This window comes from Hydractinia symbiolongicarpus, chromosome 1 (genome assembly GCF_029227915.1).
Source record: "Hydractinia symbiolongicarpus strain clone_291-10 chromosome 1, HSymV2.1, whole genome shotgun sequence".
Taxonomy (NCBI): Eukaryota; Metazoa; Cnidaria; class Hydrozoa; order Anthoathecata; family Hydractiniidae; genus Hydractinia; species Hydractinia symbiolongicarpus.
In genome coordinates, this window is record NC_079875.1 from 23,934,590 (window position 1) to 23,945,931 (window position 11,342).

Below are 11,342 nucleotides of genomic sequence, written 5' to 3' on the forward strand. Positions count from 1 at the left end.
TTCAGAATCAGCACAACGCAACAAGATATGCTGATGTCGTCACTTGACAGCCAAACAATTCAAACCGTTAGTTGCTTTTGATATAAAAAACATAGCTGGACTTAAGCCAAGGAGGGGTGATATTAAAAGAACTATCATAAAAAAATGAGAAGTGATATTGCCTGGTGCAATTAACTTTTTCATGATTACATGGTGCGCTTAAGATCATACAAAAAAGATTCCTTTACCTCTGTACACGGCACACAGATTTTTTACTTGTTTTGTTTTTAGTTATTTTATTTATTTTCCAGAAGAGGATTATAAATATATAAAGCTTGAATTATAATTTACGAAAACCCTACTGAACGGAACATATAGATATTCGCTATTCCTTTAACAAATGACATAAATAACACACTTTTAAAATTAAATCTGAACAAAGTTTTTTTAAAAAAACCAATACTCGAGCTCGCTTCATTTAGTGCTTATTTTTTCTTTCAATAACAATTTTCTCACTCCTTCTAAAACACAATTCTAGATTCTTTTGTGTTGAATGTTATTTTAATTTATTTATATTTTTGCAATCACATTGAGCATATTGAAATGATTTGCTACTGGTAATAGAATGAATGAATGAATGAATGAATGAAATAAACATATATTTCAGTTAACTAGGAGATAAATACATTATTGATTAAAAATTATGCCCTAGTAAACCCCGGAAATTGCCAAAGGTAGCAGAGCTCGCGAGGCGCCGTAGATTAGTGGTTATAGCTCTCGCACTCAGTGTGGGAGACGGGGTTCGATACCTCTTGACGGTGATTCAACATGGGCGAGTGAATGTTACATAGACCCTGGTTAACCCAAACCATGTTAGGGAAATTGGGGAAATGGCACACTGTGTGGGCCGTTGGATGTTGCCGGGAGTTGTCTAGTAGAGCGTGGGCCCTACTAATTGGGTTTGCGTAGCTCAAAATGAGCATTAAATACTCTATGACTCTCCATCTAAATCATGGCCCCTCCTGGAAATAATAGACAGGGTATATTCCTCGATATTTGTGATGTAAGCCATGTAAAATATGCACATCTATCTATCTATCTATCTAGCTCGAAGTATGACAGAGCAGTATGGCAGGTATCAATTTCAGGTGTTATTGACATGTATATTTCACAACCTAGTTTTTTGAAATTACGATAATTTCAGAAAGCTATCACAACATGAAACAAAAATTTGACGTGCGATTAATCACACTCTTAAACAAATCTGCGCGTGTGGGAGCTTGTGAGTGCAATCGCCACCTCTCACGAAATGGTCTGTATCTGTTTGAATTGGAACTGCAAAGACAAGTTTAGATCATTAAAAGAAAAATGCTATCTTCGCATTGCAATGACCTACCGTATTGTTACTGTAACAGAATAAAACGAAACCAAGGAATTAGATTTTGCAGTCTTGATTTCGGTTAGCTCAATTTACATGAACCAGAGAAAGCATTCTCCATGTCATTTTGTTGAAGGCATTACAAAAAAGTGTCTTCTATTCTATCTATTTAACAGAAGTTAGGCAGCCATAAATCTTGGTATTTCAAATTTTGCTTTTTGGTATAACCATGGAGTGAGTCCAAACCTTTTGTTACTGTAACAGAAGGTTTTGAAATCAGTAAATCAGCACGGTGTATGCAGTTTATCGGCACCCTCATGGCTTTTATTCCATAAAATAACTTTGCAAAAATGCAGGTAAACAAAGTGGAAATTTTTTCGGTTGAACAAAAGATGAATTAGCTAAAACATCCTAAAATTCGTGATTTACGTCTGAATTTTGTGATTTTTTTTCCAATGTGACATACGCTAGGCTCTACATATACATCTAAATAACATAAAAGCTCCAAAAGCTGTTTCTCATTTAATTTCGTACATGAATTGGCTCTACGTAAAATATTCACCAATGTGTTCATTTTTTATTCCGAGACGAAGAAAGGCTAAACCAAACACACATTCCTGTGGATTGTGTGAATAAGAAACAGACTCATATTTAAAACAAACATATTTTTTGTGAAAACAACTTTAATCAGTGTATTTAAGGTAACAGTGTACCTTTATTGTATCAAAAAATCGTTGTTGTTTTCATTAGCCATAGATACTAAAGAAACGACGATCTTTCCAATGGTGAAACTATTTATTTATTTTTCAAAGAAGAATATTGACTTTATCCAAATAACTAACTTTTTTTCTGATCGGTCCTTCACACCTTAAATTGAATAAGAGTGAATGTTTTAACACTTATCATCCTCTTGAGTATAACTTTTAAAGATAAATTATATTTCCTTTCCGAAAAGAAATGACCATTTGAAAAAAAAAACACTTTTATTTCTAAAAATGTAGGCCATCCTGTTCTGTTTCTGCAAGTCACAGAAAAATGTTAAACGACTTAGAAAGTTCAATTTCTACGGTATTATCAGTCACATCTTTGCGAATAATAAAATTTAAAAGGACAACCTTTTGAATATTCATCGCCTTGGAAGTGTGAAAGTATCACCACCATCATGAGTATGCTTGCAAGGTGTGATATTTAAAAAAATCTTTAAAACACTTTTTCGTAGTGTTTTTTTTTTCGCATACCATCTAACATTTTAAATCTCTTTTACAAAAAACTACAGAAGATCTACAAGGGAGAGTGCTTCTGTGCTGTAGCCAACTATTTATCTAAAAGCGATTTTTTTTATTTTAAAAAAATCAACGATTCTCTAGATATTACATCTTAAAGACGAAAGTTTAAGTTAAAAAATTGCTTTTTTAGAAAAAGTAAAATAAAACAAAAACGGGGACTTTGTGGAAAATACTTTTTTACATACATCTATCACGATTCAATAGAACACCGAATGAGATTTGGAAACGAAGTAGTTTTGTAAATGAAGTCAATTTTTTGAAGGCAAGGTGTGTTTCAAAAATGTCTCTGTACTTTTCACGAGTTAAAAAGTTCTAAATTATTTTTATACCATTTGATAGGTGGTTGAAAATGCTTTTTGGTGATGAATAAACTTTCGCGATTTAAAAAATCATGCTCAAAAGGTATACCGTCACCTTAACTTGCACTGTAATGTTCACAAAAACTGGTTAAGAATCTCTGAAACCATAATTACATTTTGGATATTTTCTTTGCAACATTATTTCAGGTATCAGAGACAAGAAAGTTAAAACTGAGAGAGTGGCTAGCTCAGACGCTCAGTTCTCGTGTTTTGGGTTCACATAAACATAAAAAAAAATAACACAAGAAAAAGTAAAGCTCGCAGTGTTAACATCCTACTGTCTGACTCTAACAATGCAGTTCATTTATGTTTATTATATGTTTGTATATTTATAGGTATTAATATATAGTGGGTTTATCTATCTCTATTAACATTTACGAGTTTTCATGGTAGCAGACGGTAGTTAAACAATGGCTAGTGGATTTTTAAACCCACCACGGTGGGATGAAGAAAACAAAGAGTTTTCATTATGGCTCCGAGAAGCCAAGGCATGGAAAGTTGCCACTTCTGGTGTAACTGGACTGAAAGATGTTCATGGTTTGCAATTAGCATTGCATCTTCCGGATGGAAGCGAAATACGTCGTCAACTATTTGATACCCTTGATACGGAGAACATGACAGGTGATGACGGGTGGAAAAAGGTGATAGAATTGATAGAAACGTACTATAGTAAGGACGATAACACGTCAGCCTTTGACACGTGGAAAGACTTCCGTATATTATGTAGAAAAGAAGATCAAAGTATTGAACAATATATCATGTATTATGAGAAATATAAAGTCCGAATGGAGCGCTTCGACATGAAACTTGGTGAACGTATTCATGGACTTAATTTACTGTGTGGTGCCAATCTTAATGATTCTGACCTTCGTCTAGCAATGAGAGAAGTTGATGGGGATCAACCAAATGAAATGTATAAACAAGCTAAAAAGGCGCTTAAGAAATATTTTGGCAGTGCTGCTGTCACAAGTACTCAGTCATCCAACACCGCTGTAGCCTCAGTTCAACCTGCTGTCAAACAAGAGCCTTTTTTTGCCACACTAGATGAATACGAAACATACGTTGCATGGAGACAATACCGATCGAAAAATGGTAATTCATCAAATAAAAGTTATCGTGGACAAGGTCGTGGAAAATTGCAACATCGCAATCCCCTAAATGCTGACGGTAAACCTTTAACATGCCGTGTTTGCCGTTCAATTGCACATTTTGCTCGAGATTGCCCACATCGTTCTGAGAAACAACAAGGTTCGGAAGACAACCAACAGCATGATAGTTCTACAAACCGCTCCTGGGTTGCTTCTGTTAACTCTGATGTTATTGAATGCCAAGCATCTGATGCGTCTATGGCAGGTGGTGTTGCATTTAACTATATGATTCTCGATACAGGTTGCCCACAGAATGTTGCCGGAGTAGTATGGACACCGTGTTTTCTTGATTCCATGAGTACTGATATGTACCAAAATGTCAAAAAGCTTCATGGTAATAACAAATTTAAATTTGGTGGTGGACGTGTCATGAAATCTATGTATACCATTATAGCTCCTGTTTTGGTTGCTGGGGAAATCACTTCCTTAAAATTTGATGTTGTTGACACCGATCTTCCTCTTCTGCTTGGAAAGGAAACTATGAAAGCATGGAATCTGCTCATTTGTACAGGAAATGACACTGCTGAAGTTACAATAAATCGTGTGAAGAAAAATGTTGAGCTCTTCACATCCCCTACTGGACACTGGTGTATAAATGTGCAGCCAGGTTTTCCTGTTGAAGTACTGGATGTTATGTTTTCTGTTAGTGAATTGTCCAAACATGACAAAGAACTTGCTGCTAAACGCTTGCATCGCCAATTTTGTCATCCTCCCTTTGAGTTCTTAAAGAAAGTCCTCAGTGTCCTGGATAAGCCTGACAAGGAATTTTTGGACATTCTGCATAAATATTCTCAGAATTGTCTAGTGTGTAAGCGATACAAACCGACCATTCCAAGGCCAGCTGTCGGAAACTTAATGGATCCAGATAAAATGAAATTTAATGAAATAGTTAGTATTGATTTGAAAGAAAGGAAGGGTAAATGGATAATTTACCTCATCGATATGGTTACTCGATACACACGTGCTGATTTCATACCATCTAAAGAAAAACGCATCGTTGTTGCAAAGATTATAGAACTTTGGTTGCCCATATTTGGAGCAGCTAAAAGTTTTCACATGGACAATGGAGGGGAATTCGCTAATGATGAAATGCGGGAACTTGGCAATCAATTTGGGATAAACATCAAGCACACCGCTGCTTATAGTCCTTGGGCAAATGGTCTGAATGAACGGAATCATGCAACTATAGATATTATGATGGAAAAAATGCTAGAAGATCACCCGAAGTTATCAGAATCACTGGCATTGCAGTATGCTATATCTGTACGAAATTGCTGTATGTTTGTAAATGGATTTACACCAGCACAGTTAGCAATAGGTCAAAATCCTAGACTGCCATCAGCTTTCCATGATGAACTCCCGGCCTTGGAAGGCATTACCACCAGCTCTGTAATAGCCCAGCATCTTAATGCCATTGCTGCAGCCAGAAAAGCTTTCGTGCAAGCAGAAATAAGCTCAAAGCTTCGCAAGGCATTAAAACATCCTGTTCGCGAGTATGCAGATATCTTCTATCAGCCTGGTAACCAAGTCTTCTATAAACTACCAGACGATCGGCGTTGGCAAGGGCCTGCTACTGTCATTGGTGCAGATGGTAAAGTTGTAATGATTCGTCATGGCAGTGTTCTTCGTCGTGTTCATCCATGTCGTCTGCAACTTGTTAATGAAATTAGTCACTCCTCGTCACAACCAGATTCCTCACCACAAGCAGCAGGAAATAGTCAGTCAGATATTACTCAAAATCTGGAATCAGGGTATGAACAGCACCACATTGCAGAAGAAGAAACTGAACAGGAAGTACAACATTTTACTGAACATGTTGCAACTCACCAACCAGAAAGCTCAATTCAGCAACCAGAATCTGGTCCTGTTGCCAGATCCAAGATGTCCCTCCCAAAAAGACAACAGACAGTGCAATACAAATATCCTGATGGAGAATGGAAAGAAGTAAAAATTCTAGGCCCTGCTGGAAAAAAGGGTGGGATCCACAAAGATTGGGTAAACGTTCGAGATCACTCTGACCATGAGTATTCTATGGATTGGAGTGATGTATCAGAATGGAAGTTAGTCGAAATTGAGTCAGACCCAACAGGAGGTGATCCCTCTACTCCTTCTAATTGTGAAGAAGAGATGTGTGTTGCCGTATGCTTCAACGCACCAGATGAGTTCAAGAATGCCAAGAGTGCAGAACTTGAAAAATGGAAACAGTATGAAGTTTACCAAGAGGTTCCAGATGTAGGTCAACCCAGACTAACTGGTAGGTGGGTATGTACCCGAAAAATTGTTGACGGAAAACTTGTACCGAAAGCAAGATATGTCATCCGAGGCTTTCAGGAAAATATTAACATACCTGCTGACTCACCAACTGGCAGTAAAGAATGTATGAGACTAGTGCTTTCTATAATTGCCAGCAAACAATGGACACTAAATTCTATTGACATAAAAGCAGCTTTTCTCCAAGGCAAACCAATACAACGGGATGTCTTTATTGTTCCACCATGTGACGTACCCCTTCCAAACACACTCTGGAAGTTAGAAAAATGTGTGTACGGTCTAAATGATGCTGCTCGTATGTGGTATTTTGCAGTATGGGAAGCATTACAAAATTTAGGATGTCATAGATCAACTATTGATTATGGTGTTTTTTATTGGAAAGATAAAAATGATCAATTGTCTGGTGTGTTACAAGCACATGTTGATGATTTCCTTTGGTCCGGTACTGATGTTTTCAAAGCTGATGTCATGGATAAGCTTTACCAAATATTTCAAGTTGGTCATTCAGCATCATCACATTTTAAATATGTTGGTATTAATATCAGCCAGAGTGAATCTGGACAGCTATCACTTGACCAATTGGATTATATTGAAAAAATCGATCAAATTCCAATCACCCGAGAACGTCAACTTCAGAAAGATTCCATTTGTACCAAGACTGAATCTTCTCAATATTGCAGATTGGTTGGTCAGTTAAACTGGACTGCTACACATACTCGCCCGGATATTGCCTTCGATATTTCTGTATTGAGCTCGACTATGAAAGCTCCTACTGTGTCTAATATCTTGAAAGCAAATAAAGTGCTTCAAAGAATCAAAGGTAATCCATTAAAGATTCATTTCCCTAGCCTTGAATCATTGGAAAATTGCTCCATCATATGCTACAGTGATGCATCATTGGCAAATTTGTCATCAGGTCAAAGTTCAGGAGGATATGTGGTGTTCCTCTCTGATAATAAAGAGAAGGTGTGCCCATTAGTTTGGAGTAGCAAAACTATTCGACGTGTTGTTAGAAGTACACTTGCTGCTGAAACAAGTGCCATGGTGGATGCTCTTGATGCTGCATACTTTATGTCACAAGTTCTTACTGAAATGATTTCCATACCAAACACGCAATGTAAGCACATTCAGATTCATGCATTAACTGATAATGAATCTCTTTACCGAAATACTTACTCAACAACAATGGCTGCAGAGCGCCGACTCAGGGTTGATATTTCTGTTATAAAAGAAATGATTTTGAGAGAAGAACTATCCAGCGTGAAATGGATTCCTACATCCATGCAACTTGCAGATCCATTGACAAAAGTTGGTGCAGACCCAACAAAGCTGACAGCTGTTTTGGAAACTGGAAACATCGGATAGAGACACTATTTACACACTTCTGTTATGAACCTTTGGTTATGTTTTGATTTTGTTTCGGGGCATTTGCAGTGTCGCTATGCATTTGCAGCCGTATGTTTATATTATTGGTTGCGAGAAAAGAGAGAATGGGAATGTTAACATCCTACTGTCTGACTCTAACAATGCAGTTCATTTATGTTTATTATATGTTTGTATATTTATAGGTATTAATATATAGTGGTGGGTTTATCTATCTCTATTAACATTTACGAGTTTTCACGCAGTTCACAAAAAATACAAATTCTCTTTAAAAAACAAGTAGCATCAGTGTTTCTAATACCGAAGAAAAAACATGTTAAATTTCAAAAAATCTTTTTAAAAGGGGAAAGAGAAATCAAAAATGTCAACAAATATATTTAATACCAAAAACATATAGCGAATCTGGCAACACATCATCGCGTTCAACGTTGTTTCAACCTTGCACTTGTATACATTTTATATACATTTTACCATGGTTTTACAAAATTCATTTCTATACAGCTTAAATAACATATAACGTTTAAACGAATAACGTTTATAACGAATATTTGCAACTGTGAATCACACTTGCAAATATTCACATCGCACTTGTAAATTTTGCTTACAAGTGAGATTTTTCACACACCATAGCCCTCTTAATTTTTTTAGCGGGTGTTTTTTGTAGCTCCGGCATAGTTTTATTCAAGAAATGGCGTGTGGTTCACTTCGTTACAGAGTGCTGAAATTTGTGGGAACCGAGTTTACTTTTCTAATTTGAACCATGTGGTTCTTAAACGAACTACAGTGATGGTCAAACGTTATGAAACTAAGATAAATAATATTTGCATAACATTTCTTTAGAATCGCTTTGGCTAGGTTAGCCACGATTATAATATTTTGATATTTATTTAAGAAAAAGAGACTTTTGATTATGATTTAAAGAGATATTATATTCAATTTTTTTCAGGAGTGGTCCACAAAAGCAGTTCTGGAATCTTATAAGGTCCTATTTGAGCCCAACTGCCCAACTGGACGACAGCCTTATGTGGCAACAACCCACAACCACTTGGACATGAGAGAAACGCTCTACCAGTCATTGCCCATTTATCAAATTTATGTCTGTGCTTGTTCAATTTTTAGGAAAAATTTATGACAACGCATTTGTATTGCTCATTCCTTTACCTATAATTGTAATAGATTATATTTAGAGAATTCATGATTTATTCTCCTTCAAACATTTTTTGTTTTTTTATTCCTCTCTTATAGACACTGCATTTGTCCACAGTTGGGCCAGACCTGTCTTCATTTTTTTAAAATTCGAAACATTGTGTTGCCCATGTTACAAGTTTTAACTTCAGTCTGGGAGTCATGTTAAAAAGTGTCAATAGTTCAGCCTGTCTCTTTGTTGGTACAATTGTCTTTTGTCAATAGTTGAGCCTCTCCCATCTTAGGGATAATCTCAAAATGTTTGTGTGTTTTTTTTCGTATAATTATAAGAACGCTACAAAGTGCTTTGTTTAAAATGAAAATTATAGACAAAGTTTATACAGACTTTTTTAATACATGATACAAACTAATGAAGATTTTTTTATCATACATTTCCGAAGTAAATTTCTATACAATCTTGAAACAAACTTCAAAAGTACCAGCATAATTATTTCAATACAAAACCAGAAATAAAAGAAGTAAAATATATCAGGTTTGAAAACACTAGCAAAATTGGGCCTTCATAGGTTTAATCTACACAATCCATGGCGATCTTTTCATTTTCTATGATCCTGCTTTTTTTTATTTTTAAACGATCTACGGCGATCTTTTCGCTTTCTGCGATCCTGTTTTCCTGATTTTTAAACGATCTGCAACAATCTTTTTGCTTTATACGTAACCATGGAGACGATCACTAAAGACCTTAGATAATAAGTCCAATTAAAATAACGAAGTTTGTATAACGAAATTAATGATTTGTTAAATACGCAAAAGTTTCTAAAGTTTTGTTAAGAAAAAAGATCGCAATAAAATGTTAAAAGGATAAATTTTTTTTAGAAACGTCTTTTGACAAAAAAAAGCGCATGTCATAAAACTTTAACAACAATAGTTTTGTGCTTGATTTCTTTCGCGTAATGTTTTGTTAAAAAAAATAGCGTATAATAAACTGTTAAGAAATTGAATTTATTTTCATTTGTATGGCCAAGGCCGGTCACATGGTTTTTTAAGTGTTTAAAGGGCGTACAAGGCATGGAAGCGCTCACATGTTAATTAGTTCTTGAACCGTACACGTTAAAACTGTTTGATTACATCATTCATCATCATCCTTCTCGGCTTAACGTCCGTTTTCCATGCTAGCATGGGTTGGACGGAGTATATTAATGACCCTCTTCCAATCTGATCTAGACTGTGTTAGATCTAAACTCAACTTCCTCTCTATCAAGTCTGTCCTTATAACCTCCTGCCAAGTCTTTCTCGGTCTGCCTCTGGGCTTTGCCCCAGGAACTATCAAGTCTCTACACTTTCTTACCCAATTATCCTCCTCCATTCTTTCCAAGTGACCCAGCCAATTCAATCTTCTTATCTGGATAACATCTTTAATTCTACAGAGACTTAGCCTGCTTCTTAGCTCATCTGAACTCTTTCTGTCTCTCAGACTGGCATTACACATCCACCTAACCATTCTCATATCATTCCTTTCTAAACGGTCAAGATCTTCCTGCTTCACTGCCCATGTCTCACTACTGTACAACATAACACTTCTTACACAGGCCTCATACAACCTACCTTTTAACTCAATTGACAAGACTCTGCTAGTCAACAAGGAAGTAATTCTCTGAACTTTTTCCAAGCAGAACCTATCCTGCAAGAAACTTCTTGCAACACCCCCTTCACTGCCCAACATATCACCTAAGTAACAGAAGTTCTCAACTATCTCTAACGAGCTACAATAAGCTCATTATTGTTACAATAAGCTCATTTTTGTGTATTTTTACATCATGTACACAGATAATTAATAATTTGTTGCGTAAAAAAAACAATTAGCCTTCCCTTAAAAAATAAATAATTAGCAAAATAAGTAGTTATGCAGCAAGAAGTTTTCTTGTGCTGTTTTAAGAAATTATACTGCAAGAATTATTCTTTGTTGCTTCAAAGTTATACAGAATATGGTGTAGTTTCGAAAGTTATACAGCAGGTTAAGATTGTTTTGTTTGGAAATTTATGCAGCAAGTTATTTTTCTTCCACTTTAAAAAAGACTGAAAAATTATATTAATAAAATATTTTATTGTTTTAATTTTTTGTGTGCAGCCTCTCATGTACATATTTTTTTAATAAATATAGTAAATATAGGCAAAAAGTCCAATTATAGCTAATAAAAAAACTTTGTATAAGCAAATTATTATACGAACTTCTTCGAAATGATACGAACTATACACAAACTTTATTCTAAATGAATCAAACTTTATACAATGTTGTATTTTGATGATACGAAAAAGTATTAAAAATAATACGAAAGATTTAATAAATCGATACAAGGTTTTTGATACGAATTATACGAAGTACGTATGAACA